General features: G+C 32.4%; 1 non-coding gene across 1 annotated transcript; it reads left to right on the top strand.

The window, feature by feature from the left end:
* The first annotated feature begins 12,204 nt into the window (after positions 1–12,204).
* Positions 12,205–12,286, top strand: Trnas-aga (transfer RNA serine (anticodon AGA)). Its single transcript has one exon. It is a non-coding gene; the product is annotated as a tRNA-Ser (tRNA).
* The last annotated feature ends 2,376 nt before the right edge of the window (positions 12,287–14,662 follow it).

Genomic DNA, 14,662 nt, shown 5'->3' on the forward strand with positions numbered 1-14,662 from the left:
GTTCTATATTTCAAACGCATGAAATCAAACTTCACAGTTTGAAGCAGACATGTTAAAACAAACTGTCGTCAAAAGAGTTTCTTAGAGCGACATCATGGTTTGATCTAACACAAACGTTTAAGACGTTATATTCATCGGTATTACGTACATTAAATATTGTCCGCTGCATAAAACATCATATTATGTAAACAACTAGTCAATCAGTACCCTCGAAGTGGAACACAAAACTCATTTCAATCGAACATCGATTAAACCATGAATTTATATTTGGTTGATATGGTTGGACAAAATATTTGTTCGGGGATATCCGGACTTTCAAGAATATGTACTACATTTGCGTTTGCTTAACACTGCCTACATCATGTGTTTTTTTACAAATCATATACTTTCATTCGATGACAATGTGAATTAAGTGTGATATACCCTTACGATAGCTACATTCATGGCAGTAAAATGCTATTTTCAAGATTTAAGGCTTTTTTAAATTTCCGAATTATCATTTTACTTTTAATCACAATTATTTAATTTTCTTATTACCTCTTTCATCATTATTCGTATTGTCCATTCAATGTTTTAGCTTTAATATAAGTATATCTACATATCTATTTTAAGTTGTTGTGTATATATTGTTATTTTTATCTAGTATATAAGTTAAATTATATTTAAATTCGAAACTAACGACTGCAATGTTGTTTGTGTCTTATTAATTGACGATACTATCGTTTTAAAGTAAGGGTAATAAAACATGTGAGTGTATTAAAATCATCGATATAATGTGTATATTTTGTTAAACACATACTGATAATGAAGTAAAAACGAATGTAAACATATCGAAACACACCGACCCCATTACGTTTACATTTATTTCTCTACATATTAGAATTATACTCAATGTCCGACAACATCCAATTAAATATTGTATACAATTAATTTGCTTGTTTACAAGGTCAACATATAACGCTTACACAAATACTTTTGCAAAATTGGAGAGGTGTTACAGGTTGCCTTCTTAATGCAGCAATTTCGTAACAGAAAAATTGATTGCAACAATGAAAGTGTGGACCACAATACTACGAAATGTACAATCCAATTGTATTACGGAAGAAGATAAAGGAGTTAAATGTATCTCATTTCCAATCAATGTGTAAGACAACTACATAATACAAAAACGCCTTATTGCTTATGTGCAGGTACCGAAAATTAAATATATAATAATTTGCCGTACAGCTCATATCAATTTACGTTGTTATTTATACAGTTATTGTGTATTGACGACTATAAATTACTTTTAAAGTAATTTGCAGTCGTCAATACACGATCACCGTATAAAACTGTATAAATGAGTTTATTTAAGAAAATTAAACAACTGTGCATGTACTTAAAATTATGTATTAATGATATATTCGACGGATTACAAAAATACGACGCTATTTGAATGCCATAATTGGTATAATCGAAAACGGTATGTGTCAACATAAAGATATTAATGTCTGTCGAGAATACGACCTTTCCTGAAAAAAAAAATTCATAAAAAACAAATTAAAGCTGACTGGTTTGGTCTCTTTGAAATGCACTTAGTTTGATAATATCACGAAATATGTTTGATGAATTAAAACCTGCTTATATATAGCTATTGTCAGATCAATAAATTCACTTCTGCTGTACACTATTAAAATAAAATAGTGCAGCGAAAACAGAAACGTTTCCACACTAGTGAATATAAAAAAACTTCACATAAATATATGCCCTTTATTTTACGAATGTAAATGAAAACAATTGTTCAAACATGATTTAGAATGTGCAAAATTCATATTTGTATACGACTTTGTCTGCGTTTCTTATACCATTTTACACATGCTAGATTAAAACGACTGCATTTCGGCGGAAATATCGCGGCGCGATAATATAGCGTGATATCTTTCGATGAACCGTCGGCTTAGCTCATGAGCGTGATGTGCTTTGAATGTTAAAAACGACGTTGTTTTAGAAGACAATGTCCTTTTTCAGTTCGAATGAAGACATTGTCTTTTAGCACGTTAAAAGTATGCTTTGTTATGTCTACTTAAGAAAACATGTAAATAAAAATATATATTTTTGGATAAATTATCTAGTTTAACGACTCAATTGGGATTAATTTGATGAATGCTTTAAACTAGAAAAATGAACTTACAACGTATTGATGATAGTTATTAAGTGTCCTGAACCAACTGCTCGGAAATAATACACAGATTTCTTTATACAGCGAAGTGATATAAAAACGAATTCCGAGTCGTTTTCTTATGCGGTTTCTTGGAATTTGAAATTAGGGCAAATAGACAAAAACATTCTTTTTCTAATTCAAAATGAGACAGATTAAAGTGATATTATGGGCATTTTTCACTGTTGAATTGAGCTGAAAAGAATAAACAGGTCAAAAGAGTTAGTTAAAATATGGTTACTGACCAATTATCTGCAAATCATTTTGCTTTCAGTTGTTTATAAAAATAATATAAATTATATTCGATATTTTACGTGACTGGTGAGTCCTGTAAGCCAAAATTATCCGTAAAACAAAATTGTATCTTTGTGTCGTATGAACGAATCTGCACTAAAACTAAATTTAGTATCACATCGTACATGCATGATCAGTTGTCAAACGAAAGTACGGTTGATATTCAAATGCATTATTTAAATCTTTCCGGGATATTGGTTTAGTATGTTGATGCTGCATTAGCAAATATAAGTGTATATGAAGTGAAAACACAAAAATAAACAACGGTTGCAATAGACACCTATAAACTGTTAGATGCCCATAATATCACTTCAAATGAAATGTTATTTCTGTTTTATGATACCTTTAAACAAGTGCATAAATGACTTTCTTCTTTTGTTAACATTTTTATAAAACCCTATTATTTCCCGTAAGGGTGAAGTTTGTATTGACGGTAAATATAAGACGATGTCATCTTGTGTCTTTTAACTGTGCCAGCACACCATTTATGAACCCAGATGTCTCGAGGAAGCTTACATGTATCTAATTATTGAAAGACATTCTAGAAAATGCCATCATCACAAAACAGAACAAAATCAGGTATCTTTGTACAGGGTAGCAGAATTATGAAAGTATTTAAACTACATTACCCTTGGGAAAAAAATGCAGAATAAATAACCGTCAAAGGAACAGGTTCCGATAATAATAGTTATATACATTCAATATGTATACACTTTATTGAAATACTGATGTTCTATCTCCTTGTTCTAAAACTTTTTTTAATTGTCTCGGTTTAATACGATAATAATGTACTTTGATCAGACATCTAACTATAATGAAGCACTCTTGTGTTATTAATGGATAAAATGTTATTGGTAACCAGTTACATCTTCAAAAACAAATTATATACGGGCACTGTAATTTCATCGCATCTGAGTAACATACACCTTTTATAAAAAGTCTTAGTTGAAATATTTTATAATTGATATATATATTTTATTTCATTTAATGTCGTTTGCGCCACATTTGTGTATCAATGATATGTCAACATACGCCTTAAAGGTGCATTTTCACAGATTTTGGCATGTATTTAAGTTTGTCATTAAATGCTTTATATTGATAAATCTAAACATTGGATCTAAAAAGCTTAAGGATGTTCGATCGTTTTGTGAAAATTTTCAAAATATCCGGAATGCTATAATTTTTTGTATGGTGATTAATGAATCTGTATCTGAAATTAATATAAAATAAAAAAGGGAGGTCACCGTGAATAATTTTGAGATAACGAAGGTTTTTAAATGCCATGTGCGTTTGAAAAAAGGTCATTTTTGCGGGGCATAAATTTGGGGGTACGGTAAAAAGTTTTTGTGTAATACATTTAAAATGGCATAATAGTATTGAGATTGCATTAGATTAGCAACTGTAACATGTGTATTATCATAGTGAACAGTTTTAAAACCAAAAATTATGGAAATCGTAAAAAAAAATGAGAAATAAGTATGACTAGTTTTTTGTTTGTTTTGAATTTTGTATTGCACAGTTCAAAATAGATAACATGCAACACAGATACATATTTCTGTTGATGTAATATTCATATTCATTTGAAGTTCTCAATAATTAAAGTAAACTAGCTTAGCATTAAAATGAAGTAAAGAAATTGATAGGTCACCGTGGATTTTTTTTTGCTATAGACATTTTAATATGGACGTAATTTCAAAAATACAGTGACTAACATTGTAATAGTAATTAAAACATATCTATATAATAACTGCTCCATAACAATCAAATTATCACCTGAAATGTGATACACGTAGAAATATTTATAATGCATATTGTTATGAAAATATTTCAGATGTAACAACTGTAAAAACAATGTTGATGTTCAAATAAACATCTTAAATTACCCCACCCACCTGTTACCCATGTTGTTGGTTGTAAATTGAACATATGTATAAGGTATTTTAAAATTATTTTTAGAACTGTGTGATGTATATTTAAAGACAAGAGGCCATGATGGCCCTGTATCGCTCCACTGCTGAAAAAAAGACTGAAACAAATATTCTCCGCATGTGCAGATACTTAAATATAGGCCCTTTTTAGGCACATGTACAATTTTGTGACCATCTGGGCTGGGTCAAATTTAACCCCAGGGGCATAATTTGAGCAAACTTTGTAGAGGACTACTATATCTCACTCCATACAAAATGTGGTGGCCCTAAGTCTTAGATGTAGAGTTAAGGACAAGAATATTTTTAAAGTTTTCATAAAATAAGCAAGATACAAGCGTATATAATGTTCAATTTTGTGACCCGCGGGTCAGGGTCAAATTTGACCCAAAGTAACAAACTTGGTAGATGACTATAAGATGTTCCTGCATACCAAATTTGGTAGCCATAGTCAGAATGGTTTTCGACAAGATTTTTAAAGATTTCACAAAATAGGCGCTTTATAAGCGTTTATTAAATTTTGTGACCCCCCGCGGCAAGGTCAAAGTTGACCCCAGAGGCATTATTTGAACAAATTTGGTAGAGGTTTATAAGATGTCACTACATACCAAATTTGGTAGCCCTAGGCTTTTTTTCACAAATTAAGCACTTTATAAGCATATGTTCAGTTTTGTGACCCCCGGGGCAGTTTCAAATTTAACCCAAGGGGCATAATTTGAACAAACTTGGTAGAGAACTATTACATGTCACTACATACCAAATTTGGTAGCCCTATGCCATACTAATATGAACAAGAAGATTTTTAAAGTTTTCACAAAAAATGCCTAATATAAGCATATGTTCAATTTTGTGACCCTCAGGGCAGGGTCAAACTTGACCCTAGGGGCATAATTTGAACAAACTTGGTAGAGGACTATAAGATGCCACTACATACCAAATTTGGAAGCCCAAGGCTCAATGGTTATGGACGAAAAAATATGTGAAGTTTTCACAAAATAGACCCTATATAAGCATATGTTCAATTTTGTGACCCCGGGGCAGGGTCAAATTTGACCCCAGGGGCATAATTTGAACAACGTTGAAAGAGGAACATTCCTGAGAAATTTCATCACAATTGGACCAGTAGTTTAGGAGAAGAAGATGTTTAAAGGAAACGTTCAGGCACGCACGCACGACGGACACAGAATCATAACATAAGCCCCGCTGGCCTTTGGCCAGTGAAGCTTAAAACAACAAAGAATACAATAAGCTGGGCAATTATGTTTCACACACCATCTGTGGTTTAATGCACTGCCAAAAATATCTTACAACTTAGGTGAAACATGAGAAATACAACTGACATAAGAATCACAACTATGTTCGTCATCGAGAAGGAAAAACAATGATGTAACAGCTATTAGATTTCATAGCTTATCTATATACAAGATGCAAATTACAATTGGTTAGATGTCAGGCAACAAATAACTCGCTATTGTACATATTATTTTCTCTGATTTTGTTACTCTGATTTGTCCGTTTGTAACCTCTGAAAGGGGGCTCCTCAAACCACTCAGTCCGTTTCTTTTTGATACAGGACTCAAATGTTTAAGTTGAAATCCACTTCCTGCAACTTTCCTTGCAACACCTTGACTTATAACTTTTGTATCAATTATGGTTTGTAAAGATTTGATGTTGGAAGCAACATTTAGTTACACATTGTATGTTAACACTGCTCGGTAAAAGCTGAATGAATATTTGTTAACAATTTTTGGTCAAGAGGAACAGAGTTCACTAACTTTTGTAAAGCTAAAATATCCTGTATTGCGCCATGTGCCATGTATAATTCACCAATGACGTCTTTAACTAAATGTTCCCGCTAATATGATTTCATATTTGGTAATATTTCCTTTAACATTTTTAAATATCTAAAAAGCCACAAATATTTTGCTGAAACTCAAACATTTTTCAACAAGTATGGATAGCACGGAGCAACACTTTACAATCAAAAGACTCTATATTATGCCCAACTAAAATAATTGGTGAACATTTCTGTAAGAATGTTATAAAACTTGTCAATGCAGATTTGATGGGGACAGCTGTTACTGTTTGTCTCTTGACAAGCATAGAGTCGCTAACAACTGTCACTCCAGTTATTTCTGACGCTTGCAAGGAAATCTTCTGACCAGTTGAATGCACTGCAGCTATCTGAATTATGTGAGAAGTGTGCTCTGAAAAAACAAAACAAAATTTTTAAATAGAAATTGCACAAAATCCATTTTAGCCCCGTTAATCACAGAGCCCTGGGTCGCTCCCACAAGTACAATGTAAACTTCTTAAAATACATTTGAAGTGTTTACAATAAATATAAAAGGGAAAAACATTGCCCCCCACCAGGACAGGACTTTTTTTTAAGCTTAATGTGAACAATCGTAGAAGAGGTTCCTTCACATTCATTCTCTATGCATTGTGGTTTAAGAGAATTTTCAGTTGAACTTCAACTTGAAGGGTTATTGATCGGAAACAATGTTCACACTTATTGTGACCTTTGACTAAGTGACCATAATTTAAATGGGGGTTATATACTGTCCAATCCCTATGCACATGGAGAGTAAAAAGCCAATCAGTGAAAAAGTTGACAAATTATTGATCGGAAACTTAATGATCTACCCACAGACAAACATCCAGCAAAACAATATTAACTCTCTCTTCCAAGGGGGGCATAATAACTGTTATTATGAAAATTGAAACGCTCTTTTCTTCCATTCATGGATATATCAAAGTAAGTTGTAGGCATCTAATGATCTTATGTATTCATAAATCTGAAGAAGCGAAGAGAATAGTGTTTAAATTCTTAAACGATGGCATCATGCACAATAATATACTAAAGCCAGGTGTGGGTAATGTAACATTGCATCATCTAAGTGGTATTTACTATCATTTTATCAATAAAGATTAAGAATGATGTATTATATGAAAGCAAAATGAGAAATTAGTCTGAACATAACTCTTGTTGCAATTCAATCATATGCTAGGTTGACCAACAATTCACACGATATCTCTGACACATTGAGTTACTCAGCAGTAGCAGGTTGAATTATGTTATACATGTAAGTAAATATGTATATTTTTTAATAGAAGTTCAACTTTGGAGATTTAGAGTACCTAAATACCTGAATTGGACCAAGATAAACTTCTGTTTGTGCAACACTGTGAATAAGGAATATGTTAAAAAATAACCTTTACCTAACCCTTTTGTTTCCAAATCAAAGAAAACAAATTCCTTCCCGGTAGTGTCTAGCCCTGCTGGACCAGGCTTGGGTATAGGTGGGGGTATAGTTGTAACATCAACGTCTTGGTCCTCTATGTTTGAACTGTATGTTGGTCCCGCTCGTACTTCTTGCACTGTCCTTTGAATGCCTGAACAGAAAAACAGAATTTCAAATTGGAAAATTTGCTTGCACCTTCATGGGTTATCTCCGATTTTTATTTAAAGAAATGATTACACAGCACATTAATGCTTTTACAATAATCAATTTACAAACATTAGCATATGCTTTTAAATGTTACTACTACTTTGCATATATAATTGATGGATCTATTGATACAATCTACAACAAGAAATGTGTCCACACGACACGGATGCCCCAAACTCCAACTTTGTAACTATATAAAAAAATAATCCATACAATTGTAAGAAACCCAAGTTGGTGAAGATCGGATGAAAACTACTTGAATTAGAGAGCAGGCACGAAAAGTGTGAGGGACTGACTGACCCACGGACAGTGCGAAAACTATGTCGCCAATTGGGGGCATACAAATGAAGAATACTGTGTTTTAAATATAAAATGCCCATAATTAAAAATACCGTTCGAGTTTTAAGTCTTATGCGTCACTGTTTTGCTGCACGAGTAACAGTTATAGCCTTTCTTTTTTGTGCTGAAGGTCATGGAGAAGGGCCAGTTTCGATGTGAAAGTCCCAGGTGAAACACCCAGTTTTTGATTTACCTGAAACAGATTGCAGTAAATGACAGAACAGTTGACAATGCACAATGCTAGAATATGCTTATGCGGAATAAAATAATATGAAATAATGTCACTAATTTACAAAAGTTACAACATTTTATAAGACCTAGTGATCTACATACACACAAATAATAATTAATTCAAGCCCTTTATTTTCAAAACCAATACGTATTTGACAAATTGAGAATATTTATGTTTTGTAAACTTGTAAAATTTCATATTTATTACCGGTATTAATAACTAAGACTGCAGGAAGAAAATAAACTTATGTCACTTTAAAATATACATGTTTAACTAAGGACAACCATTCACATTCTACTGTAATTGTGTTTACTGGCAGTAAATCAGACAAAATATGAAGGAAAAATATAGCAAGTACAATATAAAAAATGTATGCATGTAGACTACACGCAAATTACTTAGAGATAACTATCTGAATGTATTCAAAAGTATCAGTAATTTAGACAATAAATCATGATATAATGCACCAATGTACCAAAAAGACAAAGAAGTCTTACCCAAATGCAAGCTTTGTGATCATGTCATAAACTCTGCCATGTTTCCGTCCAGTAGCCACATTATTTACTGCACCACAATTGCTAAACTGTATGTCCAAAACACATGCCTGTCCGAAATCCCTGCTTTCTACAGTGTTAAGTAAATGCATGGGCACTTGACAAGCACTGCATGCTAAAAGCGATTCGGTCAATGTGTCGAGTTCAACGACACGTCTACCAATTTTATATCCAACTAGCATCGCTGTTGTCACATGTGGTCACGCTTACCGACGAACCGATAGAAAAATCGTCAAAATAACAGTGGTCATACCGGAAATCCTGATTGTCGGTGGAAATAGTCTTTCTATTGAAATCCACATTGTTCTTTTGAACGTTGTTGTTTTCAATACCTTTTAAGTTTCGTTTTGTATTCCGAATTATATCCAAATTAGACATTTTAAATGAAAATTATTAAGCCAAGTATCTGATTCTCATTGTTGACAAATTATCGTTTCGTTATCAATAGACGCTTGTATTTGCACAGAAAATAACATCTACAGCGTAAGCAAGCGTTTCATCGATGTCGATCACGAAGTGACGTCAAGCAATCGAACGCTTGGTTTCAATGCAGTAAATCTCGAAAATATGTAAATGCCGAAAATTTAAAGGCGCATAATCAAAACAGTAAAACTAGAATTTACACTCGTTTATTCCAACCTAATATTTTGAAACCGTGAAAATATATAAAGGTTTTTAATTTTCACGATATAGTGAATCAATTACCGTAAAGTGGAAACGATCGAACATCCTTAAGTAAAAAACAAGAATAAAATTTAAAAAGTAACCCTCAATTGGGCTCGAACCACTGACCCCTGGATTAAAAGTCTATCGCATAGACCACTCGGCTATCCGAGCTCGTACAAATAGTGAGGACTTTTTCACTATATAGAAGCACTATATAGAAGCAATTTTTGTTGTATCAAAAATATAACAACAAAAAAACTCTCCAATGTTTTCAATCGTTTCGCGTTGCAACGCTTTATAATTTTTCAGTTTTTTTAAATCGTCAGAATATGCATATAATGGAGATTTTAGAGCATGGTTCAGTATAACTCTTTCCTCACAAATATCATAATTACAACGAAAATTTGCGAATCTGGAACAGTTTTTTTTAATTTTGTCAATTTACCAAAATGTACCATTACGATAGGAATTTGCTATTATGAGGATATTTTGATGATAACAACTTGTCTGCATATACATTAAAAAATGATTTGCCCATGCATTTTTTTCAAAAAAAGGAATTCATTTTAAAAGATGGTGTACAATAAATAAATATCATACGTTGATGAGGGCTATAGTAGATATTAACCCCAGGGTGAGTGATGATAACCGAGGCCGACGTTAAAGGCTGATAAACCTCTTCAAAGGGGGTTGGAAGCATTTACCACCAACTGAAATATGCATATGTTGTTTAATTTAGTACACCAAAAACAGTATTAAATTAAGAAACTAACCTTTTGTTAGTTAATATGTTATAAATGTATTGGATAATCGATTTTGAGTGTTGTTTATTGTCTTCAGGTGTGATAAAATAATGATAAAGAAATATAAAGTAACATGGGCAACAAGAGGATGTCTTTCTGAAACACGAACAGATTATTAAGGAGACACTGTTTCGGTTATGTACGAAATAATTTGTGTATTAAATGTATGAGTTTTTTCAAACTATGACGTGTGGATAGTGCTACGTTTTTACGTTTTTTTACACTCAACTTGACGTTTTATTCTCGTTTTATTAGAACCCATGCGAAAATACATAATTATCAGAAATTTTGAAACACTATTTTAGATATATTTTTATACTCTAATATATACAGTTTTTTTGTTATTTATCGGACGTATACAATTTATAAAAACACGATTTCCTTATGTTTATAAGCGAATATTAGGTAGTTTCCGTCTGTAGACATTTTTAATATAAGTTTCAATTTGATAGGAAGTTAGGCAGTTTTAAGTTCTTGTTGCGAGATTGCAAATATAATCGAAATATGTCCAGTTACTCGATGGATATATTTCAAATTGAATGTCGATGTAATATATGAAGATTTTTTTAATTATCGTATGCTTTATAACTGACATTTAATGCTGCAGCACACCTTGGAATCATTATTACAAAGATGCCAGTCCTGACATAATGTGTATTGGTCAAAGTCATATGACACGTCATGCTTTTGTTATGTGGAACTATGTAAACACAATGTAACAATCACTCATTGGTTTTGTTTGTTTTTGTTTATTTGAAGCATGTGTCGGATTGTTTAACAGTTGGTCGGTCATACTATCACAGTGATTGGCTGTGATTACTTATAAGCTTTAACATGTAACCTCTGTACATTTAAACCAGTCATATGACACAGTAATTTTATTCAAATCATGTATGTATGTATACTTTAGCCAGATGATCAAGTTTTTTGCATCACTGAAGAAAATGAATACATCTATTTAAAGAAATAAGTAGTAGTATTATTTGAATCCCTGCACATAAATTATTGATCATCCATATGGCAAAATCAAAACGCACACTTTGCTTATTTTCTTGGAAATGTTTGTTGTTGATTTTATCTCATTTTTATCACCGTGACGTTCTTCATCATCTGTTGTTAACTGTGGATGCGAATTTCCGAGTTAGAATTGAACCTTTTCACCAATCAATAACACCGGCTTGGTTTCGGATACACCTACATAAAATACAGAGTGGGATATTCAAGTTCGTATGAAGTCTACATAATTTGTAAACGGGTCAAAGAAGCAAATAATCAAATTTTCCGTTCAGCACTTCCTTTAAGAGATAATGTATATTGGCTGAAGTTTATTGTGCCGCTTGACGAAACAGAGGTCATTCAGTAACTAACCATGGTTGGTCACAGTATTGTGTTTTAAGATATGTAGATAAAGCAAGAACAAAGCTTAACACATGTGTTTTGTTGTTTTTTGTGTTATTTTGAACCTTATTGACTTGCAAAACAGATATGATAAGATACATAAGATTAATAAGCCTTTAAGAGATCCGTAGTATCGCAAGTGTACCCCCTGCACCTCTTTTTAATTTAATAAATATGCCGTAGTCTGGGAATAGCATGCTTTAAGGGACCTGTTCACGTTAAGGTAAATTGGAAAAAGTTAAGGTAGCGCACCCGCAATGATTTCCCGCGATTTCTTCAAAGATCGAAGAGCCTCTTTACCTGTTTACTTATGGATATTTAATTTAAGCAGCATCTAATTTGAAGTTGTCGTGGCCGAGTGGTTAAGGCCATAGACTAGAAATCTTTTGGGATCTTCCCGCGCAGGTTCGAATACTGCCGACAACGCATACTTTTTGCGACGAGTTTTATTTCTTTTCTATCGTAATTTGATTTAATATAGCATATACGCTATGTTTATTGTTACATATGTTGCAATTTTTTGTGCACATTCTCAATTTTTAAAATTAAAACAACGTTATGGCTAAATTGGGCGATTAACTGCTGGAAATACGAATTATGCATGCTGCATGTTTATTTTTATTTTATTTTTTCATTTCAAACAGTAAACGGTACATCTGTCTATTTCTTGGCATTATTGCTGTATATAGTGTATATAGTGTATCTATACAAACTAAGTTCAAAATACTATTTTAATGATACTATTTTGAATTTTATGACACTTTGTTTTTAACCAACCCAATTTCTACATTGGCTGAAACCACTTACATTTCATGGCGCTCTTCCATAGATAACCAAATATAAAAAATAAATGTATGTAAAATAATACTTATTTCATCTTGTTTAAAGTTTAAACATCTTTACTGCATCTGTACACACCAACTGCATGCCCATTTTTGGAAATCTCGATGAATTGTGGAACTTTCATATATCCCAGTAGAGCAATTAATCTTGACAAAAGCTGAGCGTGGGGGTGGTTTTGTAAAAATCAGTATTAAGTATGGAAAGTCTTCCTAAAAACGTGCTTGTAGTTCAGTGAAATGATGCTGATTAAGAAAAAAAAAATACATTAGATTATATTTGGAAAGATGCCCATTACGGGTGCACTATCATAAAAAAGGTCTCATTTTCGCAAATTGTCCTTGTAGTAATGATATTTATGAGGAAATAGTAATACTGAACATTGACCATAATCTAAAATATCAATAAAATACATCTTGCGACGATTTAAAAACCTGAAAACTATAAAGCGATGCAACGCGTAACAATTGAATAATTTAAACACTTCTGTTGTTGACGTTACATTAAAACGTGACATTACACGGATTGCGTCTATTAAGTATAAAATACATCATTCATTGTATGAGCAAGGTTGGCCAAGTGGTCTAAGCGTTAGACTTCTACTCCAGAGGTAAGTGTTTCGAGGCCGGTTGAGGGTTAGTTTTTCATTTCTTTAATTTTATTATGTTTTTGTAGCTGGACCTTTTTAGATCAAATGTTTACATTTATCAATATAAAGCATTAAATAACAAACTTCAATAGATGCAAAATTTGTAGCAATGTCGCTTTAAGGCATGTGATAAAATTATCGCCAATGATAAGCCAATGAAGTCAGCTCAAACATTTCAGGGACAACAATTACTGCGTTTCTGGTAATGTTCGTTTCATGTGCTATTTTTATATAAAATATAGTCCAGGCGAAAGTTGCCGCGGTTAGCAATTTTTCTTCCTGAGACCAACGTTTAATATAGTTTGGTATTCGTCGTTGTCTTAAGTCCGCACACGTGAAGCTCAGTTGGTTTCGTGATGGACATACAATTCGTGGATTGTGGTATCGGTGCTCTACCACTTAAGTTATTTGGCATGTGATAATTCACACAACATTAATAGATATTGCTAAACATCTAACCGCTGATAAAACAAGAGCAATTGTCAGTAATCAATATAAATATGCATATATTCATAAGTCGATCCACTGTGATCGAGAACGTTTTCCGAAGATAAAATACCATATATACAAAACCGGTTGTTTTAATGAACTGCACAGGAATATAACTTATATAATGTAAAATATTAACATACAAGCTCAGTTGAATTATCCGAAGGGATATTAAAAAATTATAACTCTCTGATTATACTCCTTTAATTGACGTTTCGGCATAATGCCTTTATCAAAACATTGGAAATTATATGTTAACTACATTTTTACGTCTTTTGACTGCACAATTTAAATAACAAAGAAAAATGTTTTTAAACGTCAAATGACGTTGTACATGATTTATGACGTCATCATGTACAACGTCATTTGACGTTTAAAAACATTTTTCTTTGTTATTTAAATTGTGCAGTCAAAAGACGTAAAAATGTAGTTAACATATAATTTCCAATGTTTTGATAAAGGCATTATGCCGAAACGTCAATTAAAGGAGTATAATCAGAGAGTTATTAACATACATTTTGAGTTTCTAATATTAAACTGTAGTTTACATCCTGTGCATATGAAAAAAAACGAAAAACAAATAATTACAAAACAAGAATTACAGTAAAACTTAGTGAAGATCCGAGATATGTGCTTCGTCAATGTATGGGTTTATTGAAGCCGCGGACACAAGAAATTGAGCCAAACGGCTTTGAAATATCAACAAACCGGAGATAGAATATTTACTTTACTTTGGAGTGACAATAATGTATATCCAAAAAATGCCGCATTCAAAGTGTTCTGCTTTGGATCATTGGTGTGAGAGGTCTCACGAGCAAACAGAC

Source organism: Dreissena polymorpha, chromosome 2 (assembly GCF_020536995.1).
Source record: "Dreissena polymorpha isolate Duluth1 chromosome 2, UMN_Dpol_1.0, whole genome shotgun sequence".
Taxonomy (NCBI): Eukaryota; Metazoa; Mollusca; class Bivalvia; order Myida; family Dreissenidae; genus Dreissena; species Dreissena polymorpha.